The following is a 25925-nucleotide window of genomic DNA, read 5'->3' on the forward strand; positions in this document are numbered from 1 at the left end:
ACTTCAACATAGCTTCTTCAAGTCACTCACTCTGATACCCCTACCTCTCTCTCTTATAAGGACCTTTACGATTACGTTAGGTCTACCTGGATAATCTCTCTATGGCAAGTCCCTTAACAGCATTTAAAGAATTGTTTTTTGCCATGTAAGGTAACATATTCACAATTTTGGGGGATTTGAAATGAGTATCTTTAGTGCAGAGGAGCAATTTATAATTGAGAGTAAGATTAACCCTGCCTTTGATTTCCATAGTGACAGTCCCCAGCTGTCTAATGGGATCTGCCCTAATAGAAATCCTCAAAAAAGACAGCTTTAGCTGATTTTAGTCAAATACAGCATAGAACGGCTTATGCAAAAAGGTATATTAGATCAATGGAGTTTTTTTTTTTTTAAATAAAACTGCAAGACTGCAGCTTTGGATAGTCACGAGGTTCAAAAAAGTTTGGTTTGGGAAACAAGATTCTAAAGCAGATATCAGTTCTAAAAGGCATATTTAGAGAGTCAGATATGTTTAGACAAACTGATATCTTTATCAAGAACAGCTCAACTCTTCTACAGACAGCCCTGATCCATAAAGTTGAAGGCAGATCTTACCTGTATTGCACCATATTGATTGTTTTTATCAAATGGATTCAAGAGATGAGGCCTGATCACCAATTAGCCTTAACATCTGGAAGTATATAACCAAGATATTATTGATTGGTATATCCCAGTAAAGGACAGTGTATGTACTTTACCCACCTGGAAATTCCAGATTCTTAAAAGGTTGCTGTGTTACTGCCTTTAGGGAAATTGGGTACTTAGATAACATATGAGGAGCCAGTAAACTCTCTATTAACACTGATATCAGCCACCTCCTTTTGCATGGAGGTCAAGGGTAAAAAAAAATGAAAACACACAGTTGTAACAAAAATGAATTGACACTCTGGGAATTTGTCTCAAAAGGCATGTCCCTCATTTTCAGCATGGTATCCATTACATATAAACTACTTCTTGTACAAATAGAAATTTATTATAATTAATATTATTATCAGAGGCTGTTAAGTAATAATAGATAATAACTAATTTTACTCTGTTAAAGTGGATTCTATAGATTATTTTCATAGCTAAGCCCAACCCTCCTAAATTCAGTATAAGAGCTCCTAATAATAACATAAAAGGATAGCTTTCTGGCAAAATGAATTAAAATACTAAGTCTTCAAGGAAACCATAAGCTTTGAAATGAAGTTTTATAGGCTTTTCAATAAATGGTGTTGAGAAACCTGGATATTCACATGCAAAATGATAAAAATTGAACTATTTACACCACTCACAAGTAAGTTGAAGTGGATTAAAGATTTAAATATGAGACCTGAAACAATAAAATACCTGAAAGAAAACAGAATAAAAGCTCTTAGTATTGGTCTTGACATTGATTTTTTTGGATATGACATCAAAAGTGCAAACAACACAATTAAAATAAGCAGCTGGGATCACATCTAACTGAAAAGTGTCTGCACAGCAAAAGACAGTCAACAGACTGTAGCAGCAACCTACCAAATGGGAGAAAATATTTGCAGGCCAGATATCAGAAAGGAGTTAATGTCACAAATATATGAGGAATGCATACAACTCAATAGCCAAAAAAACCCTCAAGTAATTTTATTTAAAAATGGGCAGAAAACCTGAATAAATATTTTTCACAGAAGACAAAAAACAGCCAAAAAAGTACACAAAAAGATCTTCAACATCTTTAATCACAAGAATTGAAAATCAAAACCACAGTGAGATATTACTTTACAACTGTTAGAAGCTGAGCAGGATCAAGGGTAGGAGGCGGGAAGAGATGGGTAAAGAGGTGGGGGGGGATGGAGACAATTGTTCTTGAACAACAATAAAAAGTAAGAAAAAAATTAAGTCCTGCCCAAAAGAGGACAAGATGGAAGTGTTAGAGAAAGTGAACCCTAATGGACTGTTGGTGGCAATGTGAATTGGTTGAACCACTCTGGAAAGCAGTATGGAAGTTCCTTGAAAAATTAAAAATAAAGCTACCGTATTATGTAGCAATTTTACTTCTGGGTACCTATCTGCAGGAAATGAAATCACTGTATTGAAGAGATATCTCTACACTCATGTTCACTGCAAAATTTTATTCACAAATCCAAGACATAAGAACAACCTAAGTGTCCATTGGCAGGTTAATGGATAAGAAAATGTATGTATGTATACAAGTATACATCTATGTGTTTTATATATGAATATTATTCAGTCATAAAAATGGAAATCTTGCCATTTACAACAACATGGATGGACCTTAAGGGCATTATACTAAATGAAATAGGTCAGACAGAGAAAAGCAAATACTGCATGATATCACTTACACGTGGAGTGTAAAAGCAAAGCCAAACTAATAGAAGCAGAAAGTAGAATGGTGGTTGACTTGGGGTGGCGTTGAGGAATATGGGAAGGTGTTGGTTAAATGTGCACCCTCCAGTTGTAAATGGGGTCAATTATGGGGATCTGATAGCATGATGACTTTAGTTAACAAGACTGTATTAGATACTCGATAGTCAATAAGGTAAATCTTAAATGTTTTTCACCTACCTCAGAATTATTATAATTATGTGAGATGATGAATGTGTCAGATAACCTTTTTGAAATAACCCATTTTCAATATTCATGTGTGTCAGATCATATCGTACACCTTAAACTCATACAATAAGTAAACTGCATCTCAATAAAGCTGAAAAATAAAATGAAGATTACATTATCTCTATTGGAGCCTATTTTTTACATGTTAAACTCATTTGATGTAATGAAATGCTACATGCAGAGACATAATTAGTAACTTGGATGATTATGGTAAGGCACTAAAATGGTAGACTAAAATTATCCCACAAGGAAGAAGAATCAGATACTGTATCACAGATCAAAATACTTAAATCCATGGCCATCATTAAAAATAAACTAAAGAAAGAATGGGAGTAAAAAAGTTTTCCAAAGGGGAAGCTAATTATTTATGCTTGATTTATTTGGAAACTAATGTTCCTATTTTTCCCTTTAAATATTAACAAGCAGGATGATTTATTATACTGCAATAGGTGTTCTTTAGAACCCTGGGCAAATGATATTCCTCTCTGGGATTTTGATGTTGCCATAGCTTTTGCTTGCACCAGGTTCATTCATCATCTCGTTCTCAGGTTTATGTATGAGTCACCATGCTACAGGTTTCTTCACATGGCTGATGTTGTTGCATACTAATTGAGGATTTTTTGAAGAACAAACAAAATTAGCATCAACAATAATTACTAGTTTATCTCATTGCTTGGATTACTTGAAGAATCTGGTTTGTTGTCCTTTTTAAATATTAAGTAAATATTTAAATCCAAACCATACTAGCAGTTTATCTTCTAAATGCTGCATACCATGTTGTGTATAAATACCACTTGATTTCAAAAGCTATTAACCTGGATTTTAAAACTCTTATATTAGGCCAAACATAAAACACTAGTACAAAGAAGAAAGTGGTTTCAGATAGCCTATTTTTCTTGAAGCATCTCTTTTCATTGCATATCAGTACTCTATGCTAATTGAAACCCAGTTTATTTCTATGCTTTCATTCTGTGGCCACAACTCATTTCTAGATATTGGAGGTCAGGTAATGATATAAAAGAGCTTAAACACAATTAATGCAGAATAAGTGATCTCTGAATATTTTGCATTTCTATTTTCCTCCCAGTTGTAGTTGCAAACTCTGGTCTCTACCATCCATTTATTATGACAGTTTTTCATTTTTGATGTAGAGAATGTTTCTATTTACCTATATGTATTACATATATTTACTCCATGTTGAATCAATAGTATTAGCTATTGAATTATAAAAGGTATCTATAGATACTGGATAGCATAATAAATATTATACTTGAGTATGGATTTGTGAAAACTTGCAAAAAACTTTCTTCAGAAGGACATTTCATAAAATGCCTAGGGCACAAATAATAAACCCAAATTTCAGGGATTTTTTTTCCCATGGGGATCAAATAATAAAAATTTCAGGTGTTTTGCTTTCTTTTCAGTTAACTATAGACTTTTTTATAATTTGCAGATACACTTCTACCAGCGAATTGCAATCTCCTCTAAATCTCCTATAAGTCATTTCAGATAAATAGATTTTTGCCCCCTTTCCTGAAGGTTTTGATTTTATAAGTCTGGTCTAGAATGTACGAGTTCATATTTTTAATAAGCTTTCTGATTACATCCGACTCACTGACATCTGGAAAGAGTCCCCTAGATTCCTTCTTTATCGCTCTCCAATCAAAAGTCTACAGTAAATTTTCAGAAAGTGCTGGTTTATTGCCAATTCATGGTCAAATTCTTTTACAGCCACTATCTGTGACAGAGGTCTGCATTGTTTATTCAAGATAAATGTTCTCGCCAGATGGAAGGGAGGAAACGTTTCAATTTGTTGTGACATTTACGCCCATCCTGGATTATTAAACTTCTACATGGAGTCATGACACAGGAGTGGCTGTTTCTGACAAAGGCCATCATTTTCGTCTTCAGAGAACCTTTATATACTCATCATTTTTGCACATGCACTTAATCGAGACTTCATTGTAAACCAACAGAAAGGACAGAAAATTCTTTCTTGATCAGCAAAGATTGCAAGAGTCGATAATAATAGGCTGCCTCAATTATAAATAAATCTCAGAATGTTCACTACAGAAGATGGAAATTAGAGGATAATTATCTTCTAATCCATACCCCACCCTGGGATTAAAAAGAATTGGCTTGTTACGGAGTATGAGATACGAGGAAATAGCGAAAACAAATAATGCTAATACAATTAGTGAAATTAACTAATAATAAGAGTTATTACCATTATGCCCCATTTGACACTGGGCTGCCCTGAGGACTGACAGCACAAACAGGACCACATCTTTCATTGAGGTCGCACCCTGGCAGATGGCATTTAAGCACAAGAGATGGATGGGCCCTGTAAAATGTTTATTATGTGCTGTTTCCTCCGTGACACAACATATATCCATCAAGAATACAATTATTGGACCTAATGAATGCTTGCTCCTCCTGCAAGATATTTTGGAAACATTATTTTTGAGGGACATATGTTAGAGAAACACATGTTGACCATTGTCAGAGTAAATTTAGCCTGGAGTTTTAAAGGTAACTGTTTTTTTAAAAATATGTGAGTGGACCACACTTTGGGTTGATCTTGTTTTAAATGAAATATTTATTAAGGTAAAAGTTTGGAAATTTGATACTAGGATATTGCATAATGTTTTTCTGCGTTCTTGTTTGAGGTTTAATTAAGATGTTTCCAAGTACATATAGATAAAGAATCCCAGTCACTGGAGTTGAGTCAGATCTGCAAAATGTAAAATGTGTGAAATGAGAAGTTTAGCCACCAGCATTCTAACGAAAAAACTGCTCTGATTTGTGTCATTTTCCAGTTGGAGTGGTGTAAGTACACCAACCGGGGCTGACACCAGCCTAGCAATATTACGTCTTTGCACACGGACTTGGGAAGAGACACAGAACTGGCTGTCATGGCATCTGTGAGTAGGCACTGGTGTGCATTATGTGTTTTTTTTTTAAGATTTTATTTATCTTTAGAAGGGAAGGGGGGAAGGAGGGAGGGAGAGAAACATCAATGTATGGTTGCCTTTTGTGTGTCCCCTGCTGGGAACTGGCCTGCAGGGAACCGGCCCGCAACCCAGGCATGTGCCCTGACTGGGAATTGAACCACTATCGTGTGGTTCACAGGCCCGAGCTCAATCCACTGAGCTACACCAGCCAGGGTGCATTATGTGTTTTATACTGCCCAGATACCAGCAGAGAGTAATTTTGGGGTATGTACTTTTTTACATCACTCTGTGGGAAGTTTTTGTTGTTGCTGCTTAACAAACACTATATAAACAACAGACTGTACAGTGATCCCCAGTTATCCTGGCCTTTTGGTGTCCACACCCTTGTTTAATCTTCTTCTTCAGAGTTTGTTTTTAACCAGTGGAACAGGGCAGATGTGATCAGTCTTCATTTCCATGGTTATCTTACATGAGATTATAATATCCATTGCAGAAGATTTTTCTGTTGCCGGATTAGATAAAGCAAACAGCTGTATTAGGAAGTTCCCCAGGCAGGGAACTGAGGGAAACCTCAGGATGACAGCTAATAAGAAACAGCCCTTGACCCTGGGCCACAAAGAACTGAATTGTGCCAAAAACAAGGTAAGCTTTTAAGCAGATACTTCCGCCATCACGACTTGGGATGAAACTGCAACCCAGGGGAGCATATTGATTGGAGCCTGGCAGAGAACTCAGCTTTCCTCTGCCTAGAATCTCGACCCATGAAGACTATAAGGTAATAAATGTATATTCTTTAAACCAATATATTTGTAGTAATAGGGTTACACAAAAATAACTAATACAACTAATTGTACATGGTGCTTACTGTGTGCCAAACACTATTCTAAGAGCCCTAGAAAATGTTTCCTCATTTAATGTCTGAAAGTTCCAACATACTACCCCATTTTATAAATAAGACAGTGAAGGCACATAGTGATTTAATAATGTGTCCCATTCCACTGGGCAAATAAGTTGACAAGACAGAATACAAATCTAGACAACGGGGCTCTGGAGCCCGTTCATTAACCTCCAAAGCACATGCCCTATGGTGTCCCCGTGACAGCCCTAATGACACCATTAGCCCAGTCTAAACCTGCAGCTAGGATATATCATGACATGCTTCTTTGATAGCATAATATTTTGCTTGTTAATGGATTGGAACTTAGTAAGTTTGTGTGTCATCTCATCTGACTTCCACTGTGGTATATTCTCAAAAGCATTGCCAGGATTTTCTGTGCTTCTTGGCAAGTTCAATCAAACCAAGAAATGGGCTGCCTTCATTGGTTACACAAGAGAGAAGTAAGACTGGTTGCGGCCCAACTACAATCTGTTTGTGTGTAGTTAGAGAAGAAACCTCTGCCAGAAGACAATTAAAGGAGAACTCTGAAAATATTTTAGCCAACATTTTGTAATCCTTGCTTCATCTTAACTATCACATCCCATGATTTCAACCCCCCGGTTTGATTAAACAATCCTGACATTGCCCAATGTTAAAATCAGATAAAAAGGGAAACTCATAACTTGGTCTAAAATATCCTTTATAAATAAAGTTAAGGAAATGACAATTGATTACAAAATAAAGGACGGTGTTTCCATGTTTATTATATTGTGGTATTGGATATCAGTTACATGAACTGATATCCACGTATACTGTGCTGCTGACTGAGGTGAGATTCTATATGAGAGATAGGGGCTGCGTATAAAGCAGAAGTTCTAGTTGATTCTCTAAATCAACTCTAATACTCATCTCTACGTAATAAGTGGCAGTCCTGCAGGACAATGTTCAAATTGTCCACATTGATTATTATATTAAGTAATCCATGTTTACTATATTTCAAACAGAGGTATGGCAGGTTCGTTTGTAACAACCTTATAAGAGCCCAGAAATAGCCGTCCTTCCCTTGGTGGTCAGAGTACTCAGGACGTGTCAGATAATCCTCCAAACCTTAGTGAATTTTCACACAGCCATAGGTTTCCACACATCCCTTGAATGTCTACTTTGCTTTTACCTGACTATTGGTTAAGCCAGTTCTATATTATGTAACCTTAACATCCACTGCCTCTTTACTTCTTAAACCAACATCTATTATGATGATATCTGTTTGAATTCTGCTATGTTTATATGTTGGTGTAATCCACCAGATTCTGAGATCAGTGCTCTTGTCATACTCATCTTTTTAATATTAATACATAACATGGTAAGTTTTCAACAAAATAGTGGCTTATTGTATGAGTGCATGAGTTTGTTAGCAGTTCATGTCCTTATAGAAAATACATTCCCATGTGCGTAAATTGTTCATAGTGTTGTTCAGTTAAACGTGAACCTCATACTTATAAATACAGCTTCCCTGGGAGTTGCCACAATAGAGTGGTATCATTTGCATGGAGTGTCTATTGTAGCAGAGAAATGGGAGTCATTAAATTCATTCAATTTTAGGTTTTTAAAAAGTATTAATACTTAATATTTATTTCACCTTTTGTCAATGATAAATAAAGACATGAAAATCAACAAAATGGAAAAATCCTCATATTGTTTATTAGGAAAAGCTTTATTTGTAAGTAAGTACCTCAAGGAATTTTCTCCTTTTACTTTCATTACTTCTCATAAATTTTCTAGAAGGGGCAAGGAGATGAAAGAAAGGAAGTGTAAACAAAGAGATTATACTATATAATTCATTAATCCAGATAATCTAGTTTTCATAACACTGGGTTTTCTGTCCTTTTGAGGACACATGCTAGTAATTAACTTAAGGGTTCTAAGCAAATCATATTTCACTCAAAACATTCTCAGACACAATCTGTTCCATCCAGCAATGTTAACCAAGATTTTCATATCATTTATAGAGAAAACATCAGATTTCCAACTGCATTAAATCTATGGGTATTGATTTAACTTATTTTCATGACCACAAAAAAAGGCAGTTTGCATGTTTTCACACTCAAACATGAAGCATACAAAAGGCTTGAGATGACCCTTTGGAATGATAGATCTGTTTTCCCCCTATTAAATGCAGATTCAACTTAGAAAGGTAATGTTGTGAACTGTTCAATCTTGTAGTCAATGCAAAATACTCTTGTCCCTTTCTTTTATTTCCTAAATACCAGTCTGGAAATGTAGCCCTAGTCTTAGAGTAGTTGGCATTGTGGCCTACACCATTCCTTATGATGATGGAATGGGGTCAGTAGAAATGGAAAACAGGTGACCTCTCTTCTTGCTTGACTGCCTGCAGCAAATTTGCTGAGCACTCTTTGTTGTCACTTTTTTCTGTGTAATCCTAACTGGGAATTGGTTCTTGAGCAGCCATCGAATACTTTGTTCTCTTGAGGGATTTTTATTGTTGTTGTTCCTTCTTCAACAGCCTTCCTCCCCATGCCTAGTTTCTTGGTGCTAGAGACCTGGTGAATGTTTAAACTGTTCTTTAAAGCTTCTCAAATCACCTCACTGCTTTCTGTTCTCTGCGGTTCCTCTGCATAAGCTGACTTTTGCTCCATGACAAACCACCCCCAAACTTAGTAGTCTTATAATTATTGCTTGTAATTACTGCTTATATTTATTGTTAGGCATGGGCCAACTTATCTGATATCGATTTGACTCTAGTATCTATAGTCAACCAACATGTCACCTGGCCAACTATAGATAATCTGGGACAGCCTTGCTCATGAGTTTTGTAGACTGATTGGCTGAGGCTACCAGAGATCATATCCATGTGTTGATTTTTTTTTCATTTTCCAGAAAGTTTTGGTAACTTTTTTGTAGCTCAGATTTTGTAACGTGGTAATCTAAATTTCCCAAGTGCAGTAAGAGGGCAAGACCAAAGATACAAGAACTTTTCTGAACAAATGCTTTCTTTGGGAAGATGATTCTACTTAGATCTCTCATGATTCTTTTCCCAGTATTATTACCTAACTGAGCAGAGGAGAGGAATTCTGATAATTGTCTATTACTTAAAGTTTGGTAGATGTATGTTTGTCATTACTCTTTAAATTCTTTAGATTTAAATGTGTTGTATAGATATGTATCTTTTATATGATATGACATATTTTAATATAAGCTTTTTAATATTTTGGTAATAGAAGAAATAAACAGACCTATAAATGAAATAGACCTACTAGCTTAGCTCCCAGCATTTGCTAATGATAACAATATAAGAATTAGTCATTGAAAAAAATCAATAATCAGACAAAATAAGAGTGAAGGAATGACAGTGTATCACAAAAAATAAAGCTGGTAAAACTTACCTCCCCAAATTTCTATTTTGTTTCTTGCTAGAAGGACATTAAACTAGAAATAAACACAAAAGGAATATTTCTGGGAAATTTCCCCAAATTTAACATTAAACAACACAGGTATGAATCACACATGGGCCCATAAACAAGTCACAAGCCATATCAGCAACTATTTTGAACTGATTCAATTAAATATCTTGATTATAAATATTAATCTTTTGTGTTCTTGTACATTTAGGGCTTTTTCCATTTAGGGCTTATATTTTTATTATTCATAAGTTCAATATAGTTGTGTTTCTTATCCTCTCACTTATGATCCAGGCTTTTGTATCTTGATGGAAGCATTTTCCTTTATCCTAAAATTGAGTAGACATTTCAGACTCTAAGAATTCCTAACCTTACACCTAAACCTCTTTCTTCCCTAAAATTCTTCATTTTCTATGATAGAAATGCTCACCTTTCAGTGGATTTAAGCAAAAAAAAGTGTAGATTTATTCTTGACAACTCTCTTTCTCTCACATTTCACACACGATTTATCAGGAGAGCCAGTTGACCTTATCTACAGAATATTTTCACAATTTGACGGCTATTAGCTCCCTGTCATAACCATGGTCAGGATGGCCTACTCAGATTAATGCCGTGTTCACTGAACTTCTCTCCCACTTCTTACTCCACCTACTTCAGCGCCTTCTCCGCAGAACAGCGAGGGCAGTCATTTAAAAGGCGGTTTATCATGTCATTAATTTTTAAAACTAGGCCTTATATTTGTATTGTTGGAAGATTTTTAATTCCTGATTAAATTCCTTAAAATTTTATAGGTAAATTCATCTTTAAAAACTTATTCTCAGTTTAGAAACTGACACATAGCTCAATAACCCAACAGAGAAATCAGAAATAAACCGATGCATATAGGGTCTAGGCACCAAGACTATACTGTGGGGAAAAGTCTCTTCAATAAATGGTCTTAGAAAAACTGGACACTTAACATGCAAAAGAATGAAACTGGACCCCTGCCATACACCGTACACAAAAATCAACTCAAAGTGGATTAGAGACTTGGAAGACCTGAAACTGCATCCTCGCCCACAACTGCCATGTCCTGTCTCCTTAACGATAGCCATTCTCACTGATATGAGGTGATGCCTAATTGTGGTTTTATTCTGCATTCCCTGACACCTAATGAAGCTGAGCACCTTTGCATATGCCTGTTGGCTGTTTTGATGTCATATTTTCAAAAAGGCTGAGTTTTTCCTTCTCATTTTTAATCAGATTGATTGGGTTTTGTCTGTTGGATGAGCTTCTTGTATATTTTGGATATTAGCCCCTTGTCCGACATATGGTTTGCAGCAGTTTTCTCTCATTCTGTAAAGGGTTTTTTTTTTTTTTTTTGCATTTTTAAAAATCTTTTCTTTTGCTGTGCAGAAATTTTTGAGTTTGATGTTGTCCCATTTGTTGATTTTTGTTTTTGTAGTTTTTGCTTTTGGTATCATATCCAAAAAATCGTTACCAACACCAATGTCAAAAAGCCAGTTTTCTGTATTTTCTTCCAGGAGTTTTACGGGAACAGGTCTTGTGTTTAAGTCTTTAATCCACTTCGAGACAATTTTTGTGGGCAGTGTGAGGAGAGAGCCAATGGCATTGTTCTGCTGCGTGTATTTATCCAGGTTTCTTAGAACCACTTGAAGGGACTGCACTTTCCCTTTTTGGTGTTCTTGGCTTTCCTGACCGTGTATCCTGGCCGTATATGCTGGTAGTTAATTCTGGTCCCTTTATTTTGTTTTATTTGTCTGTGTGTCTACTTTTGTGCCACTACCTTGTGGTTTTTATCACCATGGTTTTGTAGTACAGTTCCAAATCAGTAAGTGTAATTTACAGTCAGTTTGATGCTGTTGATTTTTCTTGGAATGATTTGGCTATTTGGACTCTTTTGTGGTTCCACACAAGGTTTAGGATTGTTTCTTCTATTTCTGTGAAGAATGCCTTTGATATTTTGATGGGGAACGTATTAAATCTGTAAATGGTTTTGGGTAGTTTGGACACTTTAACAATTTTAATTCCTTTGATCCATAAACTTGAGTTATCTTTCCACTTATTTGTTTCAGAAAAGTCTAGTAGTTTTCATTATAAAGGTCTTACACTTCCTCGGTTAAATTTATTCTAAATATTTTATTGGTTTTGATGGTATTGTGATTTGAATGGAATAGTGTGGTGAAATGGGAATCCTTATACACTGTTGTTAGGAATGCAAATTGGACCAACTACTATAGTGTGGCAGACTCCGGACCACAGAGTCTATCTGTTGTGACTGAAGATAAGAATAAATGCACAGGCGACAGCAATCCTGTGGAGAAAAAGGGGACGGCATGGCCACTCTCTCAAGGGGAGAGTGCCTCTGAGTGCCTCAGCCACTCTCTCAAGAGGAGAGCATCCCAACCCTTGCCTAGACAGGCTTTTATTGTTTTTTCTCGGGTCTTACATCAAAGAAGGACTTTTAGCTATTACATAGAATATTATTGTCTACATCTTAGGTACAATCAAGAAAATAACACATACAGAAGGGAAAGGTGGTAAGCTAATTAGCTCTGTCCTTGGGAAAATTAACACAGGCTTTGGAAATTACCTTGAAGATAGACAAGACACATTTACTGTTCCAGACCAGGGTAAGGGAGTTTTAGCAAGAGCAAACCATAACAATCTGTATGCATTTTCTAGGCCTGATTCCCATGGGAAAACTCGGTTTGAAGGTCTTGCTCCTGTCCACCACATTTGCTTCTGTAGGTTTTCCATACACAGCTGAGTCACATTTGCCAGACCAAGACAAACCGGTCCCCTACACTGTAGAAAAAATGTGAAATTTCCTCAAGATATTAAAAATACATCTACATATTATACAGAAATTCCATTGCTGGGGATATACCCAAAGGAAATGAAAACAGGCTTTCAAAGACATATTTGCACACTTATGTCTGTTGCAGCATTATTCACAATTGCTAAGTATGGATACGATCAAAATGCCCGTCGGTGGAGTGATGGTAAAGAAGGTGTGTATGCATGTGTGTGTCCTGCCATTTGCAACTATGTATTTGTTTGGGCCTTGGACAGATTATGCTAGGTGAGGTACACCAGACAGAGAAAGAAAAGTACTGTTTTATTTCACATATATGTGGAATCTAAAAAGTCAGACTTATAAAACAAAGCAAAATGGTGTTGCCAAGGTACATGGGGAGAAGGGAATATTACTGATGTTATTTAAGGATAAAAACTTGTCATGGGTAATAAATAAGACACATAGATTTAATGCACAGTATAATGAATACAGATAATATTTTACTATAATTATGTGTTGTAATTAACCTAATAAATATCACTACAATGGCAATCATAGTACAATGTATAAATGCATCAAATTAATGCTGTACACCTTAAATGTACACAATGTTATATGTCACATACACTCATTTTAAAAATCATCTTAAAAAAACTTAAAGCTGTAAACATTGAGGGTAAAGCTCCTTGACATAGGTTTTCGCAGTAATTTTTTAAATTTAACACCAAAACAAAAGTAACAACAAAGTAAATAAAGAAGTAGGGCTACATCAGACTAAAAAGCTTTCCACTCCAAAGGTCAATTTCAAAAAAAAAGCAACCTATGCAATAGGTGAAAATTTTTGCAAACTGTGTGTCTGAAAAGGGAGTTAATATTCAAAATATACAAGAAACTCGTACAGCTCAATTGCAAAAAATCAAATAACCCAATTTAAAAATGGGCAAAGATACTGAAAAGACATTTTCCGAAAGAAGACATACAGATGTCCAATGTGAATATGAAAAGATGCTCAATATCAGTAGTCACCAGGGAAATGCAATGAGATATCACCTCACATTTATTAGGATGTCAACAGTCAAAATAACAAGAAATAAAGGCAGGTAAGGATGTGGAGGAAAGGGAACCATTGTACAACATTGAAGGGAGTATACACTGATAAAGCCTTTATGGAAAACAGAATGGAGGGTCTACAAAAAATTAAAGAGAGAATCGTTACATGAGCCAGCAATCTACTTCTAGGTATGTGTCTGAAAGAAAGGAAATAGACACCTTGAGGAGATGTCTGCACCCCCAAGTTCATTACATGTGTTGTTCACAACAGTCAGAATATAGAAACAACCCAAGTATCCCATGTGCATTGACACATGAATAAAGAAAATGTGGTTCATATTTACATTATGTATATATGAAGTGTAAATATATGTGATTATATGGGTAAATGCTCATATCCATTCTCTAAGTATAGGAACCCTTTAGAAACATTTTTTTAAGTGACTAAATTGTGAAACTTGTAATTTACAAAAAACCTTGTCAGTCTTTGAGTTAGGAATAGTTAAGAAACATTCATCCATAATGTTTGCTGGAAAAAATTGTTCTGCTTCAGCCCTCACATGTGGAGACAGGATGATTGTCTCCAAAATTGATACCAGTTTTGTCTGACTACTCATCCAACCTTGCAGACTGATCAGCAGCCACCTTTGTTACTTTGGATAATTACAACCTGACTTTCATCCCTGTCTTCACAATGTGTCCAGCGAGTGGGTGGACATGCTGTCAGTGATCCCATTCAAATTATCGACTCTTTATTTCAAGGTCAGTTCAGATGTGTTTCTAAATTACAACAAATGATTGCTAATATCTGATTAATTCTATTGTTAAAATTTACCTAAGATGACTTTTAGACTATTGCATAAAATAAGTCAATGTAAGGGACCAAAACACAGTTCCCTCCTTTAAAGACATTTCCAATTTAAGGAGCTGTGACAGATAATTTCTAGAAAGATTGAGTGTTTTAAATTTCAGGAGATTTTTTTAATCCAAACCAAGACCAGGCCATCACCATGAGAAAATGCCGGGCACTGCTGATGTTCAGAGCAGGTTCTACTGTCTAAGATTCACAGTTGTTACCATGAAGCCATACATGATTCATAAATATAAAATACAAATATTCTGGAACTCTCTAAGGCTCTCCCTCAAGACTGTGCAACTTCAAACACCCATGCTTTTGTGCCCTTTTCCCTTGCAGGGGTGCCAAACTCCTTTTCACGGGGGCCACATCAACCTCCTGGTTGCCTTCAAAGGGCCGAATGTAGTTTTAGGACTGCATAAATGTAACTACTCCTTAACAGTTAAGTGAGAGCTTGGCACTGTTGCCAGGTAGAAACAAGGTATAGGGCCAGATAAAACAAAGTGGAGGGCCAGGTTCTGCCCCCAGGCTTTGTGTTTGCCACCTGTGGTCTAGACCCTCTGCTGTGGGATCTCCGCTCTCCTGAGGGCCTCGGACTTACTGCATTTTCTTTTTATATGTAAAAGAGCAGTGGATGAAATTGTCCACTACATCCATAACTTTTTCCTGTATCTTGTTCCAGCCTCCTTTCTTTTCTACAGTCTGAGGGCTAAATCAGTGTATAAGCAGCATGACACTCTGGGTTGCAGGTAGAGGGAACTCTGTGGACTGGACTCCTGATCAGTAGAAACTGAGATGATAAATACGTATTAAGTTACTGAGTTTGTGGTGACTTGTGACACAACAATAGATACAGTAAATGCTAGACAAATATTTGTTTAAAATGTATTCCCAGGGTTCACTGGTTCCTGGACACTTCCTTTTAATCCACCATTTGTTCAGCAAACATAATTTCACTATGAGTGTAATTAATAACGAAGTGGAATAATTTTGTAAAATGTCTTGCAAACACAATTTTATTTATAAAGCTTTTCTCACTTCAGGATTGACATGCATTTTGTAAAGTAGTTTTGAAAGTTTAATGTTTTAATTGGATATATTAATGTTATGGTCCATAAGAGTACTTTTGCTCTCAGTTTTCTCTCAGTCTGAACATTTCTTTGTTGATAATTTAAAATAACTTTGCAGGGATGCTTCAAGTTGGTCTCTGGTGTTGAACTCTGAGCATTTTTATTTTGGCAGGGATCGTATGTAATTCAGCTTTGTTTTCTCAACACATGAAAGTTTCGGACACATATTAGTGTACAATCAATGTTTCTTAAAAATTATTGTATACAATATGTAGTGAGAGTGCAGTGCATTTGATAAAACTATATGGGCTGATTCTGAATAATTATATTCAAACCCTATATTTATAACCAAATTTTAAAGCATGCATCATTAGATTAGTACATGGCATCATTAGTGTGTGCGTGTGTATAGTGTATTTTACAGGCTTTAACCACGGAAAGATTCTAATGCTAATTATAAATGTGATGTAGATCTGTGTCTTGCTCAGATTCCCTTTTTCTGTAAGGTTCACCCATTTCCCAGCTGCTGTGCATGTCGGCTGCTAATCACTGACCCTTTCTCCAGAGAATGTCTTGTGTGATTTACACTACAAAGACTGATAATGCATAAGGTCACCAAGACCACCCTCTATCTACTTTGCCTCTTTCCATCTCTCCCATACAGGTCTATTTTTGAAGAGTTCTTCCTCAGTAAGTCATGCGTGTCTGCACCTAAGTCCATGATATTCTGATCTATATCTGGTCCAGATGTGCAAGAAGCTTCTAGGCCACAGCTTCCCCCACGTGGCTCCTCTTCACTCCAGACACTTTAGAAAATTTATCCATGACCATCGCCCTCTCCTTCCCAGCACATGCGCAACAGTGACACAGATCAAGCCATGATAACTGCATTCCATGAGGGCGGTGATGGAGACACATTCAGATTCACTGGCTCATAGCAGCACCAAAATCCATCTGAACAAGTCCCCTTACTTCCATACAGGGAGTGTTCTCTGATGATGGCCTGAGCAGGTTTCCAGCCTGTTTCCTCCTACAGACAATTGACAGCTCAGCACCCGCTTCTCATTTTTAACTGTTGCAGGTGCTCATTGTCCAAGCCGGTGGGTGGTCCTTTGGCCAGGACAACTCTCAACATCATTGTTAATTTTCAGTCAATCTCCATGTTCCAAAGTAACATCCAGTGTTATTTCTGAGACTCATTTCCATCTGTTTTTGGCCTGGTGGGCTGCTGTGGAATAACACTTAGATTCTTCAAAGCCCTTTTATCCAGTTAAGGAAGACTGTGAACATGGTCTTGAGTAATTCTGAACACTTAACAGATTTTCTTACAAGTCTTGATTTGGTCTTTAATGCATTTCTTTGAAAAATCTTTGAAGACTGGAGTGGAAATGAGAAAACCTTTTTCTCCACTCAAGTCTGCAGTCCTGAGTCCTCTGTATTTCTTAGAAATTCTGTGTGTATACTGAAGTTTCTTCACTTATTTCTTCTTACAGAATGTTATCATTCTCAGTTGGAAGAACTCAGTAGGCTCTTTGAACATTCTAACTAGTTACCTCCTTGTCTGCATCAAAAAGTCCATTAAATAAATTTTCTAACTGCTAGCACATGTAACTCATAATTTTTGCCATTTTTTAAAATGTCAGTACAAAGGTCAGGTTGCCATTTTCAGATTCCAATGCAACTTCTTTTTCTGTCTTTCCAGTGTTTTTTTTAAACTTTTCAAAAATTAAATGTGTTGGGATAACATTGGTTAATAACATTATATAAATAGCAGGCTACAACTTTGTAATACAACATTTGTAAACTGTTGTGTGCTTACTAAAATTTGGGAACATAACATGTTTTTGAAAATAAAAATACTAAAAGATATTTTCTGTGCTTCATTAAATAAGATGAAACATAGTATATGAGAGAGAAAAAATATTATTTTTCATCATTTACACAGATTTCTGGGCCTTAAAAGTCATTTTTCTCTGAAATGTGTTCTTAAGCATTAGCCATAGTTTGGGCCCAACATGTAAAAAGCTCTACATAGCTCTGTACATTTAGCAGATGAATGTCTGTTCAGATCTTTCATTTTTAATGAGAAATAACTTGCTTTTAAGCATGAAATTTAAGTCTGAAATTTAATGACTTGTTATAATAAAATTAATGATTACATTACCTGTTCATCGCATTTTCTTGACTATTTCTTAGATATCCAGGAACATTTGTGTTAAAATAAAATATATATCGTCATTGGCAGATTTAACAATTTATCAAGTATTGCCCTACCTTTTTCAACAAATTAAAAGAAAGCTACAAATTAAAATGTATGAGGCTAAATATTGATTGTATTATTTTCTAATAATTAAAAATATTACTTAATGTTATATATTATCCATTGCATAATATATAGTCTAATATTCTAAGAGTCTCTATAAGCATTTTAAATTAAGCTTATTGCATATATAAGTATGTATATTTATATATATAAACATGATCAATTAAGTCCACTGATAAATTCAGCCCAATATTCTAAATCTTTGTAAATGATATTTAAATTTCTCTTCTGCCAGTAGAGTGTGAGCTCTATAAAGGAAGGAACTATCTCTGGTTCAATGACGTACCTAAGCCCAATAGTCTGGCATATATTAGGTGCTCAATATGTACTTCTTAAAATATATACTATATACATTTTAATTCTAAGTAAAATATCAATTATATTAATGTGACATCTTAAATATAAATTTAATGATATAATAAAATATAGGCTTAAAAACTGTAGTTAGCTTATGTCTGTATCTATACTGATACAGTGTTTAGGTTACACTATTCTGTTGAGCAATTTAAGACAACCCGTCAACAGTGGGTAATTTCACTTTTCAAATGTATGTTTCTATTTCAGTAAATGTTTAATTGATAGAGAATGATAAGGTTAGAGGAAAGAAAATTATGAAAATGGATAAATTATATTTTCATGTCTCAGGAAATTATGATATGAAAAGCAACCTCTATCTTTGCCCAGAAAGGCAAAAAATGTTTTTAATTTTAATAATGTTTTATTAGTAATATTAGGTAGGAAATTGTATTCATTACATGGTTTAATAATTGCCAGTTCAGATATTGCAGAGACAGAGCTTAAGAACTTAATTATCTAAAATATTCATTTAAATGAATTTCTGAAAAGAATATTCCAGGAGAATGAATGAACAACTAAAGTTTTCACACACCAGGATACTTTTTTAATTTAAAAGATAACACTAAATACATGAAATACAATGTATTGCTTGGCCATTGGCTTGGTTGTATGAGCATCATCCTAAACATGGAGAGGTGGCAGGTTCAATTCCCAGTTCGGGCAGTTACCTGGGTTCAGTCCCTGGTCAGGGCACATACAGGAGGCAGCCAATGGATGTTTCCCTCTTCTCTCTCACATTGATGTCTCTCTCTCTCTCCCTCCCTCCCCCTCCCTCTCCCTCCCCTCCCTCCCTCTCCCCTCCCTCTCCCTCTCCCCTCCCTCTCCCTCTCCCCTCCCTCTCCCTCCTCCCCTCCCTCTCCCTTTACCTCCCTGTCCCTCCATCCACCCTTCCTTCCCTCACCCAAATTTTCTCTCTTTCTCTCCCTACTTCCCTCCCTCTGTCCACACTTTCCTTTATCTCTAAAATCAGTGGAAATATCCTTGGGTTCGGAAGGGCATGCTGGTTTTAGAAAAACTACTCAGAAATGGTCAACCATGAGACATAACCCAATAAAGTTATTTGAATATAAAAATAAATAAATAAGTAAGTAAATAAAAAGGAAATATCCTTGGGTTAGGATTAGAATAAAACAATGTATTAAGAATACTCCAGTGCATTTTAATATTTCCTAAGGCATCAAAGTGTCAGCCTTTTGAACATGTTTTGATACTTCTAAGGCTTTAGGTATACTTTATAGCAGGGCAAATTGCATTATGTCAGTATCATGGGAATTAAGTTTTAATTTGCCTTTTAATTTTCTCTTCTCATAAACTGCTTTTAGCAAATGTACAATTAATAAACAGTGATTTATGAGCCTTTTATTAAATTCACTGTACAGCAGATTATTTATAAATGTGTAATAGCTTAAATTAGTTCTAGATAACTTATTAATTAAGTGTGAGAGATTAAAGGCTTATAGATCTTCCACTTGATCAACTATCATTTTAGTAGAAAAACTTGGTTTAATAAGTATTGTATTTAAATGTCATACTCAGTTTAAAGCTTTGTCTATAGCTACATTGCTCTTACATATTATCCTTTGAGATTCTGTTTTTTTTAAATATTTTAAGAGGATAATTAGAATTATAAATTAGAACAAAGGAAATAATATTTTATAGTCAAATTAAGGTGGTACACAACTCATGTTTGTTAATGTTATCTTTATCATTTAACATAATGAATAATTAAAGTAGTTCTTAAATCAACTTAAGTAATTTAAGCAGTAAGAGTAGCTAGCAAAGGGGAGATTAGAAGTAGGAGCTGAATATATCTGAGGTGTCCCATATCCAGAAGCTTACATTGAATGTTTCAAATACGTGATTGCACACGACATCCTAATGGCAATCCTGACCACAGTGAGGAAAGATGACCAGATCTCTGATGCTACACTTAAAGGAGGTGATCCATTTTTCATGTGACCTGAAGGTTTACCCCATATAGCAACACATACGATAGCATTGCCTGTAAAATATCACCACTGATTTATTGTGTTAACATCTATATTTAGGTCATCTATATCTATAATATTTATATTAATATTTTAACCCTCACCCAAGGATATGCTTGTTGATTTGAAAGAGAGAAGAAGGGAAGAGGGAGGGAGGGGGAAGAGAGAGAAAGACTGAGAGACAGAGAAACATCAGTTGGTTGCCTCTCATATGCACCCTGACAGGAGACTGAACCCCGGGGATACAACATTTTGGTGTACGGGGCAGTGCTCCAACCCACTAAGCCACCTGGTTATGGCTGAATTATACACACACATAATATGTATAATATATTAAATTCTATATTATGTATATAATTTAATGTGTGTTTATATTAAATTATATATACATATAATTTAATGTATATTTTATTTGTAATTAAAAATTACATTTTCACAGCTTCACCAGGTTGTAGGAAATAATACAGAGATTCATGTTACCACTTACCCAGTTTCTCCCAATGGCAACATTGTGTAAAGTCACGTAGTGCAGTATCACAGCCGGGACCCTGACACTGGCACAGCAGGGGTACGTACGGAACATTTCCATCATCACAGGATCCTTCCTCTTGCCCTCTTACAGACACATCCACTCTCCTTTGTTCTCATTCCTTTCTTACTTAACCTTTGAAAACCACTAATCTATTCTCTCTTTCTGAAATTCTGTGGTCTCAAAAATGTTTTCTAAATGTAACCTTTGGAGAGTGGCTTTTTCTACCCCCAATAATTTCTTACTGATTTCTTTGTTTTTGTCTGTATTGATAGTGGATCCTCTATATTGCTGAGTAGTCTTGCATGGTATGGATGTAACGGTTTCTTTAACAACTCACCTATTGAAGAAAATGTAGGTTGTTTCCATTTTGCTATTACAAATAAGTTTGCTGTAAACATTTGTATACAGGTTTCTTTGTGAATAGTTTTTTTTTAATATTGCTGAACTTATTTCTAGGCTTTGTTTTGTTTTTAGTCATAAATTCCTTGGGATTTTCTGGGTAAAAAGTCATGCCATCTGCAAACAGGAATAGTTTTATATCTTCATTTCTGATAGTATGTCTTTTCTTTCCTTAATGCACTGGATAGAACTTGTATTTTGATGTTGAGTGAAAAGGTGAGACTAGACATCTTTGCCTGGTTCTTGATCTTAGAAGAAAAAGTAATATAGTCCTTCAACAATAGGTATCATGTTATTACAGATTTTTTTTTTGCAGGTGTTCTTTATAAAGTTGTGAAAGTTCTCTATTTAGGAGTTCTATAGTGAATGAGTGATGAATTTTTTCAAAGTCTTTTCTTCATCAACTGATATAAATGTATATTTCTTCTTCACTTGTTAATATGGTGGGTTACATTGTTTTTTGAATATTGAACCAGCCTTGCATCCCTTGAAGTAGACTCATGTGGTCATAATGTAGAATTGTTTATTTGTATAATGATGAATCTATTTGATTGTGTTTTACTAAAGGTTTTTGCATCTATATTCATTGGAGATACTGGTTTATAGTTTTTTTTTCATTTTTTATACTTTGTTTTTCTGATTTCATATCAGGTAAAACTAGCTTCATAAAATTAATTGATAGTTTTTTCCTCATCTTCTATTTTCTGGAAGACATCGTGCAGTTTGAGTGTTGATTCTTCTTTAACTATTTGTAGCATTCACCAGTGAAAACCAACTAGACATACAGGGATATTTATAGTATCTATTTTCTAATCTTTATTGTATTTTTTCCATTACCATTTAGTCCCCTTATACTCCCCCTCCCCCAGCAATCACCACACCGTTGTCCATTTCCATGAGTCAATTTTCCTTTTTGCTCAACCCCTCCACCCCCAACTGGCTGTCGTATTATCTATTTCATGTAAGGTAACATGCTAGTTAGCACTTTTGGAGGGATATGTATGTAGTATCATTACTCATAGCATTCCTTTACTTTCCTTTGAGAGTTGCAAGATCAGTTGTGCTAGCACCTTTTCATTCCAGATGTTTATTATTTGTATCTTCTGTCTTTTTTCTTTGTCAGTCGTGATAGAAACTTGTGCATGTTATTGGTCTTCTCAAAAACATAATCTTAGTTGCATTTATTGTTCTCTTGTTTTACTGTTTTCAGTTTCAGTGATTTCTACTCTTTGTTTTCCTATCACTTGCTTATTTCAACTTTTTAAAGTTCTGGAGGTGGGAGCTTAAATGATTGATTTGAGATTTTTCCTCCTTTCTAATGAGTGCATCTCGTGTCATAAATTTCCCTCTCAGTCCTGCTTTAGCCGAGTCCCACAAATTTTGATGTTTTATTTTTATTTAATCCAGTTCAGTGTATGTTTTTAATTTCCCTTAAGGCTTCCTTTTTTGACCCATGTATTACTTAGAAGTACATGGTCTAGTTTCCATGTGTTTAGAGAACTTCCTGTTATCTTTCTGCTATTGATTTCCAGTGTGGTTGGAAAATACACTCTATATAATTTCAAAACTTTAGAATTTATATTAAGTGTGCTTTTATGGCCCAGAATATGCTCTACATACATGTGCCATGAAAATAATTTATAGTCTCCTGCTGTTGGGTGGAGTGGCCTTTAAATATTGATTAGATCCTATTGGTTGTTGGGGTTGTCAAATTCTATACTCTCCCTGATTTTCTGGTTAGCTATTTTTTTAAATTGTTGACACAGGGATAGTTAAGTCCTTGTTTATTTCTCCTTTTAGTTCTACCAATGTTTGGTTCATACGTTTTAAGCTCTGTTTTTCCATGCAAAGACTCTAGGACTGACACATTTGCTTTGTGGATTTACCTTCAAGCATTATGTTCTGTCTCTCTGTGTCTTGGAAAATTTGCTTTTAATTTCTTACGCACTTTTCTTCCTGTCTCCCTCCTGGACTGGATGATGTGAATGTTAGATTTTTTTTATATCATCCCATAAATTCCCTAAGGATCAAATCAGTTTTTCAAGTCTATAATTTTTTGTTCAAATTTAGTCATTTCTATCTTTCTGTCTTTATGTTCACGTATACTTTTCTCTTACCCTTGCCAGTCTACTATTGTTCCTTCCCATTGAGCTTTTTTTTTTCAGTTACCATACTTTTTTTCTGTTGCAAAGTTTGATCTTAATTATATCTCCTGTTCACTTGTTGACACTTTGTTTCTTTGGTGAGACTTTCTATATTTTTCATCTGTTTCAAACATATTCACCAAAAAAACCATCATTGAAATTGTTTTCTTTTTTGATGGTTGCTTTAAAATGTGTAATAATTATAATATCTCTATCACTTTGGTATTATCATTTGTTCATCTTTTTAATTCAGTTTGAGATTGTTCTATTTCTTGCCATGACATGTAATTCTCTATTGAAATGTGGATATTTTCAGTATAATATTACAAGATTCAGGACCTTATTTAAACCCTTTTTAGTTGCCTTCCCATGATACCAGTCAGTCAGGGAAATTGGAGGCATTGACTCATTACTGCCAAGTAGAAATTCAGTTTCCTCACTCAGCTGTCATTAATGAGAGACCTCCCAGTTGCTGTTGGATGAGTATGAGGATGTCAGCTCCATATCAGTCCTCCACGTAAACTTCTTGGGTTGATAAACATAGAAACGTGTCTTAATTGCTCCCCACATGGCTTCCACTGACATCATGGGGAAAGAGTAGTAGCTTTGTTCACACTGGTCAGGACTGGTCAGTCCTGACTCTCCACTACATCTCTTCTTACTACATCCCAGGGTGATGTTGAGGGTGGAGTTACAGGTTTTCATTGTGGTCTCTGCTAATTCTGCAGGGAGAAGGGGGCATGATTACTTCATGGCAGAGGTGAAAGTGCACTTGCCTAGTCAGTCTTCTCAACACCACCCCAATGGGCGTTGGGGTGACTTATTACAGACATGCAAGGGCAGAAGTCTAGGCTGTCTCCTCAGCATTCGGTGGTAGGAATGCCTGTGGTTTGTCTGTGCTGATCTGTGGAGTAGAGCAATTCTTGTTTAAAAGTTTTCTGGTATTGCCACGTTTCCCCTTTACTGGTCTCCTTCTGACTTTTTTGTCTACACTCTTTGGTATTTCCAGTTTGACCATTTCTTTAACTCCAAGCCTGAAATAGATGAGGCAAAGCAAACACATACACAAACAAAAAAATCCACAGTGAACTCACCTCAGTGTTGTTCCTTGGGATTCGAATTTTGAGTCAATTGCCACCTTCTTTACCTTTTGCGTCTCCTTGTATTTGTATTTGAGGAATACTCCACCTTCCCAGAACCAGAAGCAATGAATATTTTGAAAGAAAAAAATGTGTTTGTGTGTGTATCTCCACAAATAAGGCTTTCCAGAAATTTTCTGTCTTTTAAACTTACGGTTATTACAAGGTTTACTCCCAGAAGTGAAGAGGGGGTAGCTGTGATAATAAGAACAGATCTATTGATAAACTTTGGTTGATTTATTGTGTTAAACTGTTGATTGTAAGGGGTAAAAAAAAAACATTGTTGATTCTTTTACATAGATAAAAAATATTATTTCCTTTTCCATAACTCTCTTTTATTTCCTTTTTTATCTCTCTTTCTATATCAGGACATGTATTTTAGTCTTGATGATAAATCATAATAGAAGGAACTAGGATGTTTCTTTGCATGTAATATACCAAATTCTTAATTCCAAGGGCAAGTAGGAGGCCCTTTAAATGGTTGAGACAGAAGGGAGGTAAAAGGTCTTTTCAATGTATTTTTACCTCTCAAGTTGAAAAGAAAGTGCAAAACATAGGGTAATCATGCCCTACTTTTGTTTCAAGACTCTGGGGAGACCACCTTGCAGAAAGTCTCATGGTAATAACAGTGGCCACTACAAAGCAGATATAGAGCTAGAAGTAGCTCCATTGTGCTTTACCAGAAGGTCCAGAAATTCCCTTTTCTCTCAGTTGGCATTGTAAGTGAGAATTGACAGCCAGTGAGCTTGGAAAGGGGCAGCAGCAGCAGCAGTGGGTAAGAGATGCAGTATTAGTGCTGTGACAAAAGTCAGGGATGGATAACTAATCCAGATGGAGAACATGAATGAGATTCAGAGGTTCACCAGGGTGAGCTGGAGTTGAAGTGCAGCAGTGCTGGTAAAGGAGAGAGGCTGTGCTGGGATCCAATGAATGGAGCTGAGAAGTAAAACCTAGGAGCACATCCAGTCTGTGTGAAAAAATCTCACCTCCATGAGGGCCAGTGAGAAATCAGAGGAAGAGCAAAAGAGTCACTCAGCTTGGGCACAATTTCCCATTGTATTTCCTTATATCCCAACTTTAAGCTGGAGAAGAAGTATTACATAGACAAACATTTGTGACAAGAAAACTAGTGCTTGAGTAAAATTCTCACCTTGCAATTTAACAAATATTTATCCACATTAAATGAGAACAAACTGGCTTATTTATTTATTTATTTATTTATTTATTTATTTATTTATCTTTAGAGGGGAAGGAGACAAGGAGAGAAACATCAATGTATGGTTGCCTCTAGTGTGTCCCCTGCTGGGAACTGGCCTGCAGGGAACTGGCTTGCAACCCAGTCATGTGCCCTGACTGGGAATTGAACCGCGATCCTCTGGTTCACAGGCC

This window comes from Artibeus jamaicensis, unplaced genomic scaffold (assembly GCF_021234435.1).
Source record: "Artibeus jamaicensis isolate MK-2021 breed Jamaican fruit bat unplaced genomic scaffold, CSHL_Jam_final contig_402, whole genome shotgun sequence".
Classification (NCBI taxonomy): domain Eukaryota; kingdom Metazoa; phylum Chordata; class Mammalia; order Chiroptera; family Phyllostomidae; genus Artibeus; species Artibeus jamaicensis.